This window comes from Gracilinanus agilis, unplaced genomic scaffold (assembly GCF_016433145.1).
Source record: "Gracilinanus agilis isolate LMUSP501 unplaced genomic scaffold, AgileGrace unplaced_scaffold19, whole genome shotgun sequence".
Lineage (NCBI taxonomy): Eukaryota > Metazoa > Chordata > Mammalia > Didelphimorphia > Didelphidae > Gracilinanus > Gracilinanus agilis.
The window spans coordinates 9853-19855 of record NW_025350248.1 but is presented as its reverse complement, the minus strand read 5'-3'; the positions used below and the strand labels follow the sequence as shown (position 1 = coordinate 19855).

At 35.8% G+C, this 10003-nt stretch overlaps 1 pseudogene; it reads left to right on the top strand.

Annotated features, from left to right (window-relative positions):
* Positions 1–7623: 7623 nt before the first annotated feature.
* On the top strand, positions 7624–8660 carry LOC123254282 (annotated as a pseudogene).
* Positions 8661–10003: the final 1343 nt, after the last annotated feature.

Sequence of the window (10003 nt, the reverse complement as noted above, 5' to 3'; positions counted from 1 at the left end):
CAGACCTCAGACCTCAGGAGCCAAAAGACCACAGACAAACCCTGAGTGAGAGGATAAAGCTGAGAAGCTGCTGGGTTAACGATGGCTACCAAGAACCAGGAATTCCAGAAGAGAGAGAGAAAGATTAACAACAGGAAGAAGAAATCTTTAGCACTCGACAACTTTTACACAGAGAAAATCCAGACAACCAAGCAATCAGAAGAGGAGAAAAAACAAGCAATCACATCCGAACCATTGCAAGATAATCAAAACTTGCCACAAGCTCTTGAAATGTTCAAAACTGAGATGACGAGAAAGTTGGAAAAGATTTGGTCAGAAAAATGGGAAGTAGCTCAAAAGGAAATCAGGCAAGAAAATAACAGTTAAAAAGGCAGAATTTCGCAATTGGAAAGTGAGGCAAGTCAACTGAAGACCAGAAATGACCAGATTGAAAAGGAAAACCAAAAGATTATAGCCAAAAACCAGTCCTTAAAGGCTAGAATTGAACAATTAGAAGGTAATGATCTCTCAAGACAACAAGAAAAAATAAAACAAAGCCAAAAGACTGAAAAAAATAGAAGGAAACATGAAATACCTCAATGAGAAAGAGATAGACCAAGAAAACCGGTCTAGAAGAGACAATTTGAGAATCATTGGTCTCCCTGAAAAGGGGGAAATTAATAGAAATTTGGACTTCATACTAAAAGAAATTATTCAGCAAAATTGCCCTGAAGTTCTACAACAAGAGGGCAATATAGACATTGAAAGGATCCATAGATCACCCTTGACATTCAATCCAGATAAGAAAACACCCAGGAATATAATTGCCAAATTCAAGAGCTTCCAAGTAAAAGAAAAAATCTTACAAGAAGCCAGAAAGAGACAATTCAAATACCAAGGAGCACCAATCAGGATCACACAGGATCTGGCAGCCTCCACGCTAAAAGACTGCAAAGCTTGGAATATGACATTCAGAAAGACAAAAGAGCTGGGCCTGCAAACACGGATCAACTACCCATCAAAATTGACTATATACTTCCAGGGGAAAGTATGGGCATTCAACAAAATTGAAGAATTCCAAGTATTTGTACAGAAAAGACCAGGGCTAAATGGAAAGTTTGATATCCAACCACAAAAATCGAGAGAAACATGAAAAGGTAAATAAGATACAGAGGGGAAAGAAAGAAAACTTATAATTTTTAAATTTGCCTTTTTAAGGGCCTCAGTGAGATCTAATTATCTGTATTCCTATGTGGAGAAATGCTATGTATAATTCTCTGTAGTGAACTCTATTCACTATTAAGTATTCACTATTATAAGGGTCGGAATAATGATTAATGGGGAGAAGGTGAAGTGCTGAATGGTCTAAGATGATATGGGGAGTGGGAAAGAAGAGGGTGAATGGAGGGGGACACCAAGGGAAACTTGAGAGAATAAGAAAAATAGGATAATCTATTACACAAAAAGAGGGCATGGGATAGGGAGGGGACAAATACTATTATAAGAAGGAGAGGAAGAGAGCATTAAGAGGTAATAATCAAACCTTACTCTCAGAGTAATCAACCCGGAGAGAGAGAGAAGAATAGCTATACTATCCATTGGGATATAAAACTCTATCTAACCCTACTGAGAAAGTCAGAAGGGATAAACCAAGGGAAGCAGGAGAGAGGGGAGGTCAAAAAAGGGAGGGGAGAAGGGGGAGGGAATTCATAAGGCCTTTAAAAACAAAAGGAGGGGAATAACAAGGGAGGGGGTAGAAAGGGAAGTTAATCAAGGGAGGGGATAAGGGATAGTGGCTTAATAGCAAACCACTGGTTTAAAAGGAAATAGGTTAAGAAGAAAAGGAAGGAATAGGGGAGAATACAAAAATGTCAGCAAATGCACAGCTGATAATTATAATGCTGAATGTGAATGTGATGAACTCTCACATAAAATGGAAGCAAAAAGCAGAGTGGATTAGAAACCAAAATTCCACAATATGTTGTCTACAAGAAACACAGATGAGGCAGGTGGACATACACAAGTTTAAATTTCAGGTCTTGAACAAAATCTTTTGGGTGTCAAATGAGAAAAAGAAGGCAGGAGTGGCTATTATGATTTCTGACAAAAATAAAGTAAAAATAGATATGATTAAAAAAGACAGGGAAGGTCATTAAATCCTGATTAAAGGCGGTATAAACAATGAGGAAATAACACTGCTCAATATGTATGCACCAAGTGGCATAACATCCAAATTCATAAAGGAGAAACTCGAAGAGCTCAAGATGGAAATAGATAGTAAAACCACAATAGTGGGAGACCTAATATTCCTCTTCCAGATCTAGATAAATCAAACCAAAAAATAAATAAGAAAGAGGTAAGAGATGTGAATGAAGTCCTTAAAAATTAGATTTAATTGATATGCGGAGAAAAATAAATAAGGACAAAAAGGAATACACCTTCTTTTCAGCTGCACATGGTACATTCACAAAGATTGACCATGTAATGGGACATAGAATCATTGCAAACAAATGCAAAAGAGCAGAAATAATAAATGTAACCTTCTCAGATCATAATGCAATGAAAATAATAATTAGTAAGGGCACCTGGACAGGAAAATCAAAAACTAATTGAAAATTAAATAATATGATTCTCCAAAACGAATTAGTCAAAGAAGAAATAATAGAAACAATCAACAAATTTCACTGAAACGAATGACAATGATGAGACATCCTACCAAACTCTGTGGGATACAACCAAGGCAGTACTCAGGGGGAAATTTATATCCTTGAGTGCATATATTAACAAATTAAGGAGGGTAGAGATTAATGAATTGGGCATACAACTGAAAACAATTTGAAAGTGAGCAATTTAAAAATCCCCAGATGAAAACTAAACTAGAAATACTAAAAATCAAGGGAGAAATTAATAAAATCAAAATTAAAAGAATTATTGAATTAATAAATAAGACTAGATGCTGGTATTTTGAAAAAAACAGATAAAATAGACAAAGTACTGGTCAATCTAATAAAAAAAAGGAAAGAAGAAAACCAAATTGATAGTATCAAAGATAAAAAGGGAAACCTCACCTCTAATGAAGGGGAAATTAAGGCAATCATTAAAAACTATTTTGCCCAATTATCTGGCAATAAATATAGCAATTTAGGAGATATGGATGAATACTTACAAAAATATAAACTGCCTAGATTAACAGCAGAAGAAATAGAATACCTAAATAATCCCATATCAGAAAAAGATATTGAACAAACCATCAAAGAACTCCCTAAGAAAAATAACGCCAGGGCCTGATGGATTCACAAGTGATTTCTATCAGACTTTCAAAGAGCAACTAATCCCAATACTATATAAATTATTTGATATGATAAGCAAAGAAGGAGTCCTACCAAATTCCTTCTATGACACAAATATCGTACTGATCCCAAAGCCAGGTAGACCAAAAACGGAGAAAGAAAACTATAGACCAATCTCCCTAATGAACATAGATGCAAAAATCATAAATAGAATATTAGCAAAGAGACTCCGGCAAGTAATTAAGAAGATCATCCACCATGATCAGGTGGGATTTATACCAGGAATGCAAGAATCGTTCAACATTAGGAAAACCATCCACATAATTTTCCATATCAACAGTCTAACAAACAAAAATCACATGATTATCTCAATAGATGCTGAAAAAGCCTTTGACAAAATACAGCATCCATTCCTATTGAAAATGTTGAAAAGTATAGGAATAGAAGGACCTTTCCTCAAAATAATAAACAATATATACCAAAAACCATCAACAAGCATTATATGCAATGGGAATAAATTAGAAGCCTTCCCAATAAGATCTGGAGTGAAACAAGGATGCCCATTATCACCTCTATTATTCATCATAGTACTAAAAAACACTAGCAGTAGCAATTAGAGAAGAAAAAAAATCGAAAGTATCAAAGTAGGCAAGGAGGAGACTAAGCTATCACTCTTTGTACATGATATGATGGTATACTTAAAAAGTCCTAGAGAATCAACTAAGAAGCTTGTAGAAACAATCAACAACTTTAGCAAAGTTGCAGGATACAAAATAAATGCACATAAATCATCAGCGTTTCTATACATTTCCAACACACTAGAGCAGCAAGAAGTAGAAAGAGAAACACCATTCAAAATCACCCTAGAAAATATAAAATACTTAGGAATCTATCTACCAAAACAAACACAGCAATTATATGAAAACAACTACAAAACACTTTCCAAACAAATAAAACTGGATCTAAACAACTGTAAAGCCATTGTTGCTCATGGGTAGTATGAGCTAACATAATAAAAATGATCATTCTACCCAAATTAATTTACCTATTTAGTGCTATACCTATCAAACTACCAAAAACCTTCTTTACTGAATTAGTAAAAACTATAACAAATTTCATTTGGAGTAACAAAAGATCATGAATATCAAGGGAAATCATGAAAAAAAATGTGAGGGAAGGGGGCCTAGCAGTTCCAGTTATTAAACTATACTATAAAGCAGCAGTCATCAAAACAATATGGTACTGGCTAAGAGACAGAGAGGAGGATCAGTGGAATAGACTTGGGGTAAATGACATCAGCAAGACAGTGTATGATAAACCCAAAGAGCCCAACTTTTTGGACATGAATCCACTATTTGACAAAAACTTCTGGAAATATGGAAAACAATATGGGAGAGATTAGGTTTAGATCAACATCTCACACCCTACGCCAAGATAAATTCAGAATGGGTGAATCACTTGAATATAAAGGCGGAAACTATAAATAAGTTAAGTGAACACAGAACAGTTTACTTGTCAGATCTGTGGGAAAGGAAAGACTTTAAAACCAAGCAAGAGTTAGAGAAAATTACAAAATGTAAATTAAATGGTTTTGATTATATTAAACTAAAAAGCTTTTGTGCAAACAAAAACAATGTAGTCAAAATCAGAAGAGAAACATGAAATTGGGAAAAAATCTTTATAACGAAAAACTCTGACAGGGGTCTAATTACTCAAATATACAAGGAGTTAAAGCAATTGTATGAAAAATCAAGCCATTCCCCAATTGATAAATGGGCAAGAGACATGAATAGGCAATTTTCAGGTAAAGAAATCAAAAGTATCAATAAGCACATGCGAAAGTGTTTTAAATCTCTAATAATTAGAGAAATGCAAATCAAAACAACTCTGAGGTATCACCTCACACCTATCAGATTGGCTAAAATGAAAGAAGGGGAGAGTAAAGAATATTGGAGGGGATGTGGCAAAATTGGGACATTAATGCATTGCTGGTGGAGTTGTGAACTGATCCAACCATTCTGGCTGGCAATTTGGAACTATGCTCAAAGGGCTATAAAAGCCTGCCTGCCCTTTGATCCAGCCATAACATTGTTGGGTTTGTACCCCAAAGAGATCATAGATAAAGAGACTTGTATGAAAATATTTATAGCTGCGCTTTTTGTGGTGGCAATAAACTGGAAAAGGAGTGTATGCCCTTCAATCGGGGAATGGCTGAAAAAATTATGGTATATGCTTGTGATGGAGTACTATTGTGCTAAAAGGAATAACAAACTGGAGAAGTTCCAGGTGAACTGGAAAGACCTCCAGGAACTGATGCAGAGGGATAGGAGCAGAGCCAAAAGAACATTGTACACAGAGACTGATATACTATGGTAAAATTGAAAGTGATGGGCTTCTGTACCAGCAGCAATACAATGACCCAGGACAATTTTGAGGGATTTGCAATAAAGAACACTACCCACACCCAGAGGAGGACTACAGGAGAGGAAACATATAAGAAAAATAGCTGCTTGAATGAATGGGTTGTGGTGGACATGATTGAGGATGTGGACTTGAAACTACCACACCAATACAACTACCAACAATTTGGAAATAGGTCTTGATCAAGGGCACATGATAAAACCAGTGGAAATGTGTGTCAGCCATGGGTGGGGAGGAATGCGGGGGGTGAAGGGGAAAGTAGGAGCATGAATCATGTAACCATGTTAAAAATGAATATTAATAAATGTTTAAAATAAAAAAAACAAGCAGAATCTCATGATTTGCTAGAAAAGATCCAGAAAGCATTTAATTATTTAACTAACAGAACTGATAAAAAAGAAAAAGCTCACGATACTCAACCAATGGCACTGGCCCCTCTCTAAGAATCTAACTATAGATCCCTTACCTACCACTTCTGTGGAAAGAAGGGCCACATAATGATGAACTGTAGTAATTTCTTCCAAACAATTAGAAATAATATTCAATGGAATAATTAATATAGAAACAATTATAGAAATTATAGATACAATAATGAATTTAGAAACCATTATTTTAGAACTGATAGCAATTCTAGAAGTTTAAATCAAATAACTGATAACCCAAATGAAATGATCCCTCAACATTATATCTTATTTGGAGCTTGTCCCCAAAATACTCAGGGTGCTAAAGCCCCTCCTCATGGAGCAGAAAGTGGTTCCCCTTAGAGTCTATTGTTTTTGTTTATGTTAGGCCTTTTCAGTTTTTATTTCCTCCTGTTCGTAGCAAATAAGAAGAAATGAGTTTTGAATACAATGTCTGTCTACTCTCCTACTAACTTTATTTGTACCATCCTACTTATCACATTGCAAAGTGGTCAGTCAACCTGTAGGCAACATTTAAATACTTTAATAAGCTATATACTAATTGATTTGATGGTTTTTCATAATCCCACTACCTCTAAATGCTTGCTTTTGATTTGTGTGTAATAGGATATAAGTATCCATTTGGTAGCTGAAGTAAATTGCTATAGCAATATTATAAATATAATGGATATGAGACATATATTATGTCAGTCTTGTCAGTCTTTTATCAGCAGTACAGAGGTTTGTGTTTTGGAATTTGTTGAAACCTATCTCCTCCAAGGTTGCAAAATTTTATAGAAGTTAACGAAGTTGTAGCATGTATTTGTCACACAGCAACTCATGTGACTGATTGTACCTTCTGTTGATAATGAATAATTGACTGTATTGATAGTTTTTCACTACTGATCATGATAAGATTTCCCTATTGTTAGATCTGTACTATTTTTTGCACTATGTTTTCTTGATTTTTCTAATTGAACAAATTTGCATTTCAGGACAACACATATTATCTCAAAAAAATCTATATTAGTGACGTATATTGACCTGATATGCCTCTTTATAACATTTTGTACCTTGTGTGAATTTTTTTTCTAGAATGTATTATTGCTGCTATTCCTCCATTACTTTATCTACCTCATTTGCACTCACACTACAGATCATAGCAAGTTAAAGAGGAAATTAATCTTATTTTTCAGCAAGTAGTCTCTATGTTTTAACTCTATAATGTTGAAATACATACACTATATACTATATACAATATATATGATTTTTTTTATTATTGTTTTTCTTCCTGCATGTGTAATAAAGCATTAGATTTTTTCTCAATTTTTTGTGTTTGAAGCACATGCCACCAGTATTGAAAAGATTTTTTAACTGTTTTGATTTTTTCAATAGAATAACCTAAGATGTCCATTTGCCTAGCATATAAATGCATACCAAAAAGCTTTGGACTATGACAACCTGCAACTCTCTATTTAAATATTATGAAACTGAGACCTCCCCCCTCCCAGCAGGGATTCAGGAGCAGGACCATGTTCATCAGTATTGAATCGAGTGGGCTCTAAAAAGCACCTTTGTCAAAGAGCCTTTTACTAGTACCCAGTTCCCTTTACATTTTATTGGCACTACTCTTTCAACATTATCAGAAGTTCTTAGTGTATAATCTACAAGCTCTAAAGAATGACCTTCAGGACTAGAGATTGATTTGTGAAAGAATAATTTGCCTGGATTTGAAAGATTCATGTTTCAGTCGCTAACTTATATATAACTTTAGGCTATTTGAAAGAAGATACAGCAGCAGGAAATTTGCATCCTTCTTATTGGGTTCCTGGATTTTGTCAGCTTTATTTTACTTGATCCTTGTGGAAGCTATCCAGTATTCCTTTGGCATCACAGCCAGTAACTTGCCTTCTGGTTTTCTCAGGTCTGTATTTGCTTTGTTTGTACCATTTTATTGCTCCATTCCAAGAGTTCAAGTAACACAAATTCCGGGCCACTTTTCCATCACAAACAAGACATTGATTTATATATTGGGGCTACAGCTTTTAACTTCTGGTACCCACATTTGGATTGTAGCCACAAGCGGACTGATCATTGGCATGTGTTATACCAATAGTGCATTAAAAGTTCATCAGGTTCTTTGCATACCTCGCTGGATGGCAAAATTGTTTTCTGGGACACATGAACCCATCTTCTCTTCTTCAGAACCAACCAATGAAATCAGAATTGGAATGGGAGCAACAGTAGACATTCAGAGACAGCAAAAATTGGAATTGCTTGACTGTCAGCTTATGTTATCCTATTTTGTACATGTGAGGTGGCAACAATGGCATCAGAGTAGGATAATTAATTGGAATCGATTTTTTCCTACTTTACGTCAGAGACAGAATGCAAATGCTCCAGATGTTCAACAGTCTGCACAAGAAGTAGCACCACCTCCTCTTGAGTTTCTGAGGAACATATTGCCTGACTCATGGAGATGGGATTTTCTAGGGTGGATGCTTTGGAGGCCCTGAGAGCTTCAAATAATGACCTTAATGTAGCAACCAACTTCCTACTGCATCACTGATTGAGCTTGATGAACTCAGCTGACATGGTTTCTTGTGATCTGAGGCGGAGGCAGTGTCTGTCTCCTGGATGACAATGAAAAGCCTTTACCAAATGAATCCAAAGCAACACGGCCCATGTCTACAAAAGATAAGTTATAATGTTGGGTAGAGGGTATATATACCCTGCTACTCCCATGTCTTTAAAATCCAAGATTGTTATGATTATACTAACATAAAATAATTTTGCCATTGAATTAGTTATGTTATTTTCTATCTTTATTTTGAAAAATTAGGTTTATTTCTTAGTTTGGGGAATCAGCAGTAAACAATTTGTTGCAATATTTGTATAAAATGAGGAGAGAGTACAAACTTACACAGGTAACTAAATGATACTCCAGAAGGGAAATTGAGACTGTTATAAGTAATACTATTTTTATTATAGTACATCATCCCACATAATCTTTTGATTACAATAATATTAAAGAGGGAAAGGATAAATGCTATTTCAATAAGGGCATATCAGATTATTCTTTGTGAAAGCTTTTTTATTGTATTTTTTCTCAAATTTATTTTTAAGCCTAAGGAGCTATTCAGGCCATGCCTGATACCACCTGGATGCTAGAAATACAATTTGTGTATTTATTATAAATTGTATTCACTAAGCAATGATTATGTGAAAGTGGAAGCACTGAGTCATACACTCCTCATTATTACCAATGCAGGGCAAATTTCCTAGGTCTTTCTCTTCATATCTTCCAAAAAAACCCTACTAATTAAAAAAGCCTTATAGAGTCTTAGAAACCATAGGGAAAAAGGAATCTAGTGTTAACTCTCCCCTGAAAATCCAAAGTAGATCCATAACAGGGAAGTGACTCAGATAGAAAAGAATGAAAATGGAAAGAGACTCCCCATCCATGCTGTGCCAGGGCTGGAGTTAGGGCTGGGGGAGGGAGAGGGTGTCTTTATAGCTTACCAGTCACAGAAAAGTGGCAGAAGCAAGAATGGCTGCTGCACTGGAAGCCATGCCAGGTGGCAGGCTAGCTGCACCAGCTAGCAGCAGTTTGAAGCAGCAGCTCATGGCAGCAGCAGGGAGACTAGGAATTGCCCTGGCAGGGGGAAGAAGTTGGTGGTGATGTGGAGCCTCTGAGTGGAGAGGCTCAGCCTGTTTTGTCTCATACTGCCTTGCACCCATCTCTGTTTTGGAGTGCATTTGCTTTTTGGTAGAAACACAAAATCAAAAACCTGCCCTGTTTTGTACTCATATCCTCCATTTTTATTTCCGGCATACCCCTTACTCTCACCCACCAACCAAAACACACCTCCAACCCTAACTGCCCCTTACTCCTGTCACCTACCCTAAGCA